The sequence below is a fragment of the Echinops telfairi genome, unplaced genomic scaffold (genome assembly GCF_000313985.2).
Source record: "Echinops telfairi isolate 266 unplaced genomic scaffold, ASM31398v2 ScPeMD7_7469;HRSCAF=8507_1, whole genome shotgun sequence".
NCBI lineage: Eukaryota > Metazoa > Chordata > Mammalia > Afrosoricida > Tenrecidae > Echinops > Echinops telfairi.
Window position 1 is genome coordinate 77835968 of NW_022111373.1, and position 10751 is coordinate 77846718.

General features: G+C 43.5%; 1 pseudogene; it reads right to left on the minus strand.

Annotated features, from left to right (window-relative positions):
• Positions 1-5429: 5429 nt before the first annotated feature.
• LOC101658142 lies at positions 5430-5818 on the minus strand (annotated as a pseudogene).
• Between the last annotated feature and the right edge of the window lie 4933 nt (positions 5819-10751).

The following is a 10751-nucleotide window of genomic DNA, read 5'->3' on the forward strand; positions in this document are numbered from 1 at the left end:
TCCTAATAAAAAAGAGAGGCACAGAGGCAAGATGGTCCCACGAAGGTGTTGGCAGAGACTGGAGGTGGGCTGCCGCCAGCAGAGGAGCACCTGGCACTGCTAGCACCGAGAACAGATAAAAACCGTACTCCCCAGAGGCCTCAGAGGTAGGAGAGCTCTGCCCACACCTTCCTTCCAGGCTCTGGCCTCGGGACCTGTGACATGCTGCAGGGCTGTTGTTTTAAGCCGTCTAGGGTGTGGGACTCTCTCCTGGCAGCCCTAGGAAATGAAGACAGAAGCTGAGGACCCAGGATTTGGATAAATATGTATTTAGTTAGAGCTGTTTTTCCATCCCTTCCAGGATCATTCCTCACCCCTGGACAGGGGAGAGTTGGCCCGAGTGAGGGACAGGGCTGCCAGCAGTGAAGGAAGATGGCCAGTCCTGGGGGGTGGGGGTCCTCTGCAACCACTGGCCACTTCCCAGGTGGACTTGAGGGATCTGCGTGCAAGATGCCAGAAAGTCACTGAGGCCAAAGTGCTGAAGGCAGAAAACCCCTTCAATGCTACTTTCCCCGAGGCCCCTTCAATCCAGAGCCCTAGCCTGCCCATTTGGCTCGTCGAGGAGCCCAGAGAAAGAGGTGGTCCAGCTCAGATTGCTGTTCATGTAAAGTCTGGCAGCATTGCTTTGCTAGCACTTGGGGTGAGAAAGCAAACTGCTCTACTCCTCTCCATCTGAAAGGGACCCGAGAAGCTGGCTGGGGTGAATATGGGAAGCCCTGGGCTCCACAAAGGGTGTTTGACGATTGCCCGAAAAAACAATGTCGAAGGTTTGTAAGAATAGAAAACGGCATCAAGGTGCTGTCGAGTGACTTATTGGACCCTCGCTCGTTACGCTTCCGATTCCAAAGCTCCTTATCAACCGGAGCCTAAAATGGCCTATTGACATGCAAGGTTCTGATCGTGACATCTATTTTCACGTTAAGAGCTGGATATAGACATTTTAGAAACACGCTCTGGCCAGGCAGGGCTCACCAGGTGCTTATCAAACATGCGATGGGTTTTACACTTGGCGTTCATCACGATGCGGTTGTCCGTTGTGTCTGAGCGCCTCTTTTGCTCCCTCTTGGGCTCTGGTTTCTGTCCCTCGCACTCACTGTTTCGGAAGCTCTCCCTTGCCGTTCAATCTCCTCGTTTGCTCCTGGCTCTGATTTCTTCTCCCATCGCTGTCTTCTCCTGGTTCACGTTTCCCCAGCACAGTCCTTTTCTCTCCTGCTACCTCTTCTTTTGTCTCCGCATCCTCCTAGTTTCTACTGCTTTTTTCCCTTCCTTTGTTTATTAATCCTCGGCTTTACTGCTTCATTATAGGAGTTGCAGTTGATTAAGTGCATTTTGGATGCTATATTCCTTGATAAGCATTTCACTTTTATCATTTCAAACAACAGCAATAAGCTCCTAACTCACAGCTGTGGATGCTGATTCATAGAGACCCTGTAGAACAGGGGAGCCTGCCCTGTGAGTTTCCTAGACTGTAGCGCTCAGGGGTGTAGGCAGCCCCATCTTTCTCCCACAGTGACTGGTGGTTTCCAGCTGTGGACCGTGAGGCTCTCCGACCAGCACTGTCCCACCAGCGCTCCGCTTGTATCATAGCACTACATTTTAGAGGAGAAAACGAGAGTTTCTGAGTCTCTGCTGACACCTAGTTTAGTCTTTTCTCTCTTTCCTGTCTTTTTAACGATCTTTAGGCTTCTTCATTCACGCCGATGTCTTCCATGTTCTCCTACAACTTGTCAGGTCTCTGGTCATTAGTGTCCAATGAGAAGCACTCTAAAGGACCTATTTTGCCTCTCTTGGACTTATTTTTATTTTCTTCAGCTTCAACTTGAACTTGAATAGAAGCAACTGATGGTCGGCTTCACAGTCAGATCCTGGCCTTGTTCTGACTGATGATATTGAGCTCCTCCAACATATCTTTCCACAGATACAGTGAATCTGACTCCAGTATATTTCATCTGATGAGTTGCACATGTGTGCTATTAAAAGATATATTTCAAATGAATAGTTCATTGTTGTTGTTGTTAATGCTGTCAAGTGGGTTCTGACCCACAGGAACCTTATGCACAACAGAACAAAATCCCTCCAGCCGGTGCCGTGCTCACAATTGTTGCTCTGCTTCAGCCCCTTGTTGCAGCCACGGGGTCAATCCTTCTATTGAAGGCCTGCCTCTTCTTCACCGTGCATGATGCCCATCTCCAGGGACTGCCTCTCCCGACAACACGTTCAAAGGATGTAAGAGAAGTCTTTCCATGCGTGTCTCTAAGGAGCATTCTAGCCATACTTTTTCCAAGACAGATTTGTTTGTGTCCTTTGGCAGTTTGTTGGTCTTACAGTATTCTATCATGTGGGTTTGGGCCTTATTTCTGTCACCAAGGCCATATTTCCCAACTGTGGTAGTTACGTAATGGTTGGCCAATTTGAGAGGATTGTGAGTGAACAGGTGGAATCTAGCCTATTGATCAGGTGATAGCCAATGAGGCCTCTGTGTGGGCATGGCCTTCTCCTGAGGGTTCTGGGAACTCTGTATTTTTTTCCTTCAAGACAGGAGATACTCTCAGGTCACTCCCTGAGAGAGCTCTGCTGATAAGACACATGGCACGATGCTGATATAACCCATGACCTCTGGAGCCAGAGAAGCCACCTGGAGACCCCTGCCAGTGCTGAGATGCTTACAATGCTACTGGATCCACAAGACTTCCCATCCACTGGCCTGTGATTTTCCTGCATTTGGCATCATTGTATGTGTTTCATGAATCTGAAGAGAACTTTATAGATTGATATCAGACATAGGGGCTTATATCAGACTTATGGACTTGATCTGGACTGGATTGGATGTTTTCTCAATATTCAATTTCTCTTATATATAAAGCCCTTTCTTATACTTATATGAGTATCTATAAATTTGTTTCTCTAGTCTACCCAGACTAGCCAACAATTTGTCTTTCTTTAATTCAAACTTTCACCTTCCAATCACTAATAAATGTCTCTGCATTTTGATCACATATTTCAGATTGAAGATATCGGTAGAAATATTTTTGTCTTTGGCCAGCTGTTTAAATTTCAATATAGTCATACTCACCTGTCTTTCTTGTAGGTTTATGAATATTATCCTATCACTATTAGGATTATACCTCAGGATAGATCTTGAAATGCTCTATTTGACAATGAGTGTTCATCCTCAGCTTACCATTCCCAGAACAGTAGGCCCCATGATTGTCTGATTAAAACTGGTCAATAGCACTATGTTTCAATGCACAAATGCCTAGCCTATCAGTCCTCACATATCCCATATCATTGTGGACACTTTTGAATTTTCTTGGCTTCACATTTCATAAAACCCACCCTCTGTATATAGCTGTTTCTTTTCATTCTCTGTTGTCTTAATGGTTTTACACTCTGGAACCCAACCACTTCTCACCATGTCCCTTGCTGATACTCATGTCCCATGTCCAAACCAGTATTATAGTCATGTCTTAAGTGATTGTCCAGCATTTTCTTTATCTACAATCTATTCCAAATAAATCAACTGAAATGATCCTTTTAAAAAAGCCCAGCATTTAGATCACATCACTCCATTCAAATTCTCCAGTGATTTCTCATATCATTTAGCATGTAACCAAAAATGATTATAATGAGTCCTAAGGTCTTTTATGATCCCATACCTCTGTCACTTCACCTTTCACTACTATTGCTTTTCATCATAGCTGTTGCTGGTGAGCTCATAGCAACCAGAATCAAAATGACATCATCCTTGGAATCCTAGAAGATTCTTTCTTCAGTCAGCTGCCTGGCGCAATCCCTTCTGGTTCAGGTCTTTGACCAAATGTCATCTTTCCAGTGATGCCACCCTATGAAGCTTGGAATTCCTTGCCTCCTTCCACTTTATTTCTTCCTCATTGGCCTCATCACTCTGTAACCATCTATGCATTATAATAATATAGCTAATTTAAAGTCTTTATTCCTTGATTAGAATGTAAGCTGATCTGCTGAAGGGATTATGTCTATTTGGGCTATCCTGAACCCTTAATGCTTAAGACAGTGTCTGACAGATGGCAAGAGCCCAAGTAACATCTGTTGACTGAATAAATAACTGAATGAATCCATGATGTTTTAGGTTCAAATTATTTTCTCTAAAGCATCTGCTCACAGGAAGTGAACATCCACTATGGGCGGAGATTCCGCAAAACATTGGCATCCTGTGGAGTATGTGAGGGGAGGCGAGTGTTAAAGCCAGGGTAGCAGGTTAAAGAATAAAGGAATAGGAAAATTGTATTAACATAATTAAAACAAAATTTGGAGAATAAACTGTGAAATTCATTATACGTATCGACTTGATGATTAAACAGGTAGAATAAAAAGCATATGTCTGTGGGTTTGCCGCCTTAGTGCAGAGTGGAACTGACCCATAGGATTTCCCTGGCTGGGACCTTTCAGAAAGGATTAGCAGGCTTGTCTTCTGAAGCCTCGCTGGGTGAGTTTAAACGATTCCTCTCTCAACTAGCAGTAGAGTGCTTCACCATTTGCACCACGTAGGTCCTCCAGAAAGGTTCACTAGAGGGTGACAATCCTGGAAGGCAGGTGGTTCTGTTGCCATCAGGGGTCATGGTGTCTGTCCTGACTCAGAGCGATCTTACCTACAACAGAGACATAAACACTGCCGGGCCTGTACCAGCCTCACAACTGTTCTCGTGTTTGCAGCCACTGGGTCCATCCGTCTGGTCAAGGGCCTTCCTCTCTTTGGCTGCCCCTCTACTTTACCAGACACGGTGTCCTCCTCCAGGGACTGGTCTCTCCTGCGATGATGTCTGGCCATCTTGCCTCTAATGAGCATTCTGACTCTACTTTCTTCCAAGACAGATTTGTTTTTTCTCTTGTCAATCCATGGCACTTTTTTTTTTAATTAAATTTTTCCCTGGTACTTTTTAATGAATTAAGTTGTGTATTTATTTTTTTCCTCACTACTTTTTAGGGGCATAAAAAGATACTTGTGGCATCCTGGTCCTGAAGGAGTTCCTGAGCAATTGGCATTGAGTCCAGGTGATTTTCCAAGATGTTTGCCTAGTGGCTATGTAGCGATGATGGGAAGTACTTCAGAACGGAAAGGAGTTGTGAGAGACTCTTTTCAAAGGGAACAAGCTCCAAATGCTATTTCTAGCGAAGACCCTCTAGCGTCGGGGATCGACACTGAGTGGGTACAATAATGGCTTGTTGTGTCATCTAGTGTATGCGTTGTTCCATGTACTGGAAGTGATCGTACACCATGAGCACTGAACATTTTATTGCTAACAAAGTAAATTAGGGTTATCAAGGCCATGTCCAGCTTCTCTGAGATTGGTATTTGGGTGGCTCTGAAAAAAGTCTTTGTGGTTTGTAAAGTTTGAAAGTAGGCCAAGTTCCTACCTGTCCTGAGGGGTCGTCCTCTTGGCTTCTGCTGCCTTGGGCTTTGCTGCCTTGGGCTTCAAGGTCATCTTCTTGTTGAGCTCGAAGGAGCCAGAGGCGCCCGTGCCCTTGCTCTGCAGGAGGATTCCCTTGCCCACCAGGCTCTTGAGGCCCAGCTTGATGGGGCTGTTGTTCTTCTCCACGTCGTAGCTGCCATTGCCTTCTTGAGCACAGCCAAAGAAAGGCCCTGGCACTCTCAACAAGCTGCCACCGCCTTAGTAATCAGCTCGGAGACAGGAGGCCTGGTCGCCTTGCACCTTGCAGTGCCACCAGCCATGTGCTCCTTGAAGGGCGACTTCTTCACTGGTGCCTGGGCGGCAGCCTCAGCAAAAGCTGTTTGGGACATGGCGATTAGGAGGGAAAACAGGAGCGATGGAAAGCCTCAGGAGCACAGGTGTCCCAATCCATGGTACTTTTCATATTTCTTTCCAACACCATAATTTAAATGCATCGCTTCTTCTTTGGTCTTCTTTACTCAATAACCAACTTTGTGTGTGTGTGATTAATCAGTAGGCTTTAATTATGCTTTCACAAGCGTATGAGGTGGCTGAACATTCCATGGCTCAGGTCAGGTGCATCTTAATCCCCAAGAACAAGCAAGTGGTGGCAGTTGCTTCTAGAAGGGTGCAACTATTGCCTGAGTCTAGGTAGTCCTGAGCCCTTTGACTTCAGCACAGTAGCAGATGCTTCTGCTGATGGGCACATCCATGAGCTGTGGTTTACGTTTTTGCTGAAACCCTATCCGTATGGAGTGTTGGTTTTATTTAAATTTGTGAAAGAGAACATCACATGAACAATGTAGTAGACAGGTAGAAGTAGCAAGCTTTATTTTTAAAATACCAGAAAGCAAAATGTCATATTAGTTAGGCTTAAAACCATTTTCTGTAGGAGTAGTCTCTAAATGACAGCTCTTTGCTACTATGACAGTTCAACTTGGACTTAGTTGAAAGCCCAAAACACAACATTGCATGTTCTAGAGACAGACTGTAGAGCTTGACTCTTCGCACTGTTATTACCAGATGCATCGCCTCGGGCAAGTCACTCTAAGCTGGCTTCCTCGTCTGGCTGTGGATTGATTCACATAAAGCACATAGAAGAGTGCAAGACCCATTGCAGGCATCACTAATTATAGTTACAATTAGTAACTATTGTTCAGTTCAACACTTAGAAATGGCTTGTGTGTACTTTTGCACTCACTGCTTTAAAGACTAGAATATGTGTGGCCTCCATTTGTCATCAAGAAAGCTTGGAGTTGAAATTAGTCATGAGAATGTCAACTCTCTCAACAGAGGGTGTTTACATAAACAGTTGTTGCTAAATGAATTACTGGGTGAGGAAACAAGGGGCTTGCTCTCCTGTTAGGATAGGATCTGTTCCACTTATTTTCAAAGGGAAATTCTCCATGTTTTACATTTCTTCTCAGCCAGTTTCTTTGACATTTTCTGTGGTTTCTGGAAGTGGAAGAAGATCCTTTAGCTAAGTGATAAGAGTCACTTCATCCCTAGACATCCTAGAGCAGGTATGAAACATATGTCAATGGAAGTCAATCGGTCTCAAAATGGCAAGCATTAAAAAAAAATCTCACTTAAATGAAACACCTAGAGTTGGCAAATACATAGACAGCAAAGATTATTTGTGCTTACCACGAGTAGAGGAAAGAGGGATTCATAGTTTAGGGGACAGGCAATAGGCTTCTGTGAAAGATCATGAAAATTTTGGGAATGGATAAGGGTGATGGTTGAACAACATGACGGACATATTTGCACAAGATAGAAGTTGTGTAAGATTTCATTTCCTTGGATCCACAATCAATGCTCATGGAAGCAGGAGCCAAGAATTGAAACGATGCAATTCATTGTGTAAATCTGCTGTGCAAGACCTTGTTAAAGTGTCTAAGAATAAAGCTGTCGTTTCTAGGGCTATGATGCACCTAATACAAACCATGGCATTTTCAATCACCTCATATGCATGTGAGATTTGGACATTGAATGAAGAAACTAAAGAAGAATTGATGCATTTGAATTTGCACTACGGACTTCCAGAAGAACAGGCAAGCCTGTTTTTGGAAGAAGTACAATGAGAATGCTCCTCAGAAGTGAGATAGTGAGACTTTGGACCAGTTATCACGCACGATCAGTCCACGGAAAAGGCACATGCTTGGGGAAGTAGAAGGGCAGTGAGAGAGAGGAAGGCCGGTCAGGAGCTAGGCTGAGGGAGTGGCTCCACCATGGCCTCAAACATAACAAGTGTGAGATCGCTGCGGGACAGGCTCGGGCTTCATGCTGTTATTCATCAGGTTACTATGGGGTGGACCTGATGTGACAGCACCTAACAGCGGCAAGATGTGAAGTACATGTATATTTGTACTGCTGGCTAACACCACCTGCTTATGATGTTCCTGCTAAAGCAGCATTAAGCAGGAGACTAAGACATCATCAAAGCTCCAGGAACCAACTGGCCCACATCCATAAGCATGTCTGGAAGATGTAATTTATAGTCTACTCCATCAGACCACCTAATGAAGAATGATAACCATGTGTAGTGGTTACATGTTGGACTGCGATCTGCATGTTGGGCCAGCAGCTCCTGGGGAGAAAGACTGGGCTTTCTACTCCAGTTAAAAGTGGCATTCTTGGAAATCCACAGGGGTTCACTGGGAGTCAGCACTGCCTCCATGGGAGTGAGGTCGGTTTGGTTATATAGTGAGTCTTGGCTCTGCTTCAGGTACCGTGTTTAGTATCTGACTCCTTTTCAGGCTAACCTCACCTCACAGACTTGCCATCAATGCGATTGCACAAGACCCATCTATGGAAGAGCCTACCTTTGAGGTTTAAAGATCTGTCAGCCTCATCTTGAAATCTTTAATAATTTTATATTTGGATGTGTGTTCTCTATGTAAGTTGAATGGGCCAAGGGAGCATCTGCCAGGGTCATGGAGTTTCGGCTCAAAAATATTCTGCCTTCTGTTACGTGCTGCTATGGGTTCTTAGCCACTCATTTTCCTGTCCTTTAGCACCCGTGTCGGCTTGCAGGAAGGGTGCACCAGCAACCAGTGGGCCGATGCAAGTGCCAAATTGCATGGTGGGGTCCTGGGGTATTGTGAGAGTCTGCAATGGCCCAGGGAATAGGCCTGTGCTCAGAACCACAGAAGGAAGAAAGTTTTGCTACATGTTATTAATTACAAATGATGGCACCTTTTTCCGGCTTTATGAAAAGGAGGCAAAAAAAAGAAAAGGAGGCTTACATTTTCATTTTAGATGGAGCCGTGCAAATTATGCACCTCATCCCAATCTTTTTTTTTAATAATGTATTTTTTATCATGTTGTTGAGAATATTCATCACAGGACATATACCAATTTGATCATCTCTACTGGACAGTAATTTCATGGACATAGATGCCTCCTTTGAGTTGTATGACCCATCTCATTCTCCTTTCCAGAAAATTCCTTCCAGCTTTATCATGAATTTACTGTCCTTTAAGGTCCCTATCTAATCTTTTGAGTTGCTGTGGTCAATTTGATACCATACAAATAGTTCTTAAAAGAGCAGTTGCTTAAGACATGTGGTTTTCTTGTTTCTGTGAGTGTGTTTTGTAGTGAAAGCAAGAGATCACTGAGCTAGCAAGTCATAAAGGTGGTGGTATTCAAACCCACTGAGCTCAATTAAGAATTCGTTTGGGTTTTTTCCCCCTTGGTAAAAAAAAAAAAATCAGAAAACAGTTGCCAAATCAACATATTTTATATGTCTCAGTAAAAAACCTATTTCTAAAAACTTTGATACACTGATCTCAAATCACAGCCCATTGGGTTATGCATTAGACGGCTCAGGTGACTTAGCCCTGTCTGTTTACACAGCCTGAAGTGTCTTCTTATTATGTACACACCCCCAATGCACCCATGTTTCACTTTTTAACGGAGTCCAATTGAATTGAGCATTTGGCTAGGTGAAAAACTCATCAAGATTGCATTTTAGCCATAAGAAAGAGGGGGAGAATGTGAACAATTTATGGGAAAATATCATATGTTTTCATTCTATTTCTCCACAGACTTTTGAAGCCCCCCTCGCAGATGTCAGGCTAATCAGAAAGGAACCACGGTGTATGGAACACACGAGAGAAGGCGCTTAGAAGTTGTGGGTCTTTCAAATTGCACCCAAGTGCATTGCCAACTGTCAGCAGCACTGTTGGAGCAGATGGGCAGAGGCAAAATCATGATGGTGAGGGACATAATGACAAGGCTATGCCAGCCATATTGTCCTCACAAGGTGTCCTATTCAGCTGTTTAATAGCTAAGCACTTTCTATTAGGCATTTTAGAGTTTCTGAGCTATTTAAAGCATCAAGATTTTCTCATACATCTGTGAACAGATGGGCCAAATGGGTCGAGCGTATTTGTGGTTGGGTCCATGTGAGTGATGACGCAAAGGAGACTTTAAGAGGCTGAGAGCAAGGAGGAGAGGGTACTCACAGTAAAGGGAGGACCATCACTTGTTTCGTTTGTTCTTTCTCTCTGTTGTCATTTACAATTAAGTGAAATCCACAAGCAGCATCCAAACATTTGAATGCCAACTGAGGAATTCATAAAGCTTTTCAAACCATCATTCCTAAGATCTATGGATGGATGCATCTTTCACTTCTGTGTGTTTGGCTTTGTATAGCTACCGCCAGAAGAGCATCCGTATAAGGAACAATATGAGAAAAGAAGAAACAATGATCTGTGCTGTCTTATTGCAAGAATGAAAAGTGGCTTCATGGATGATTTTGGATGACAGAGCAAAATGAAGTTGAAGGGTAACATTGGATTCTCAATTCAGTATTATTTGGGTTTCTATTCTTAGTAAATGTAACAAGCATTTATAGAGACTCTGTTCTGGTAAGTGTTAGAGGCTTTGGGGTATAAAACATAAGAGTAGTTCTAATAATAATAAATGGGTCAATTAATTAGAAACATTGAAAAATCAAATGTATGTGTCTAGTAACAGAACTTTAGATATGTTTCAACATTAACAAAATGAAAAAGAGAAATCAAGGCTGTCACAACCATGGTGGGTAATATTTAACATTACTCTCTCAGGAAAAGATGGAGAACTAGATAACTCCTTTCAAAAGAAGAAATATCCAGGTAATATAAGCCACTCTATCAGCGACTGCCTCTTGACCCACGTCCTGGTTCCATGTGAGCACAACGACGTTTTCTGGAATCCTCACTCTTCTTCATGTTTCTATAGTTTGTTATTAGCCACTCAATCAAATGCCTTTGCATAATGAATAAAACACATTGA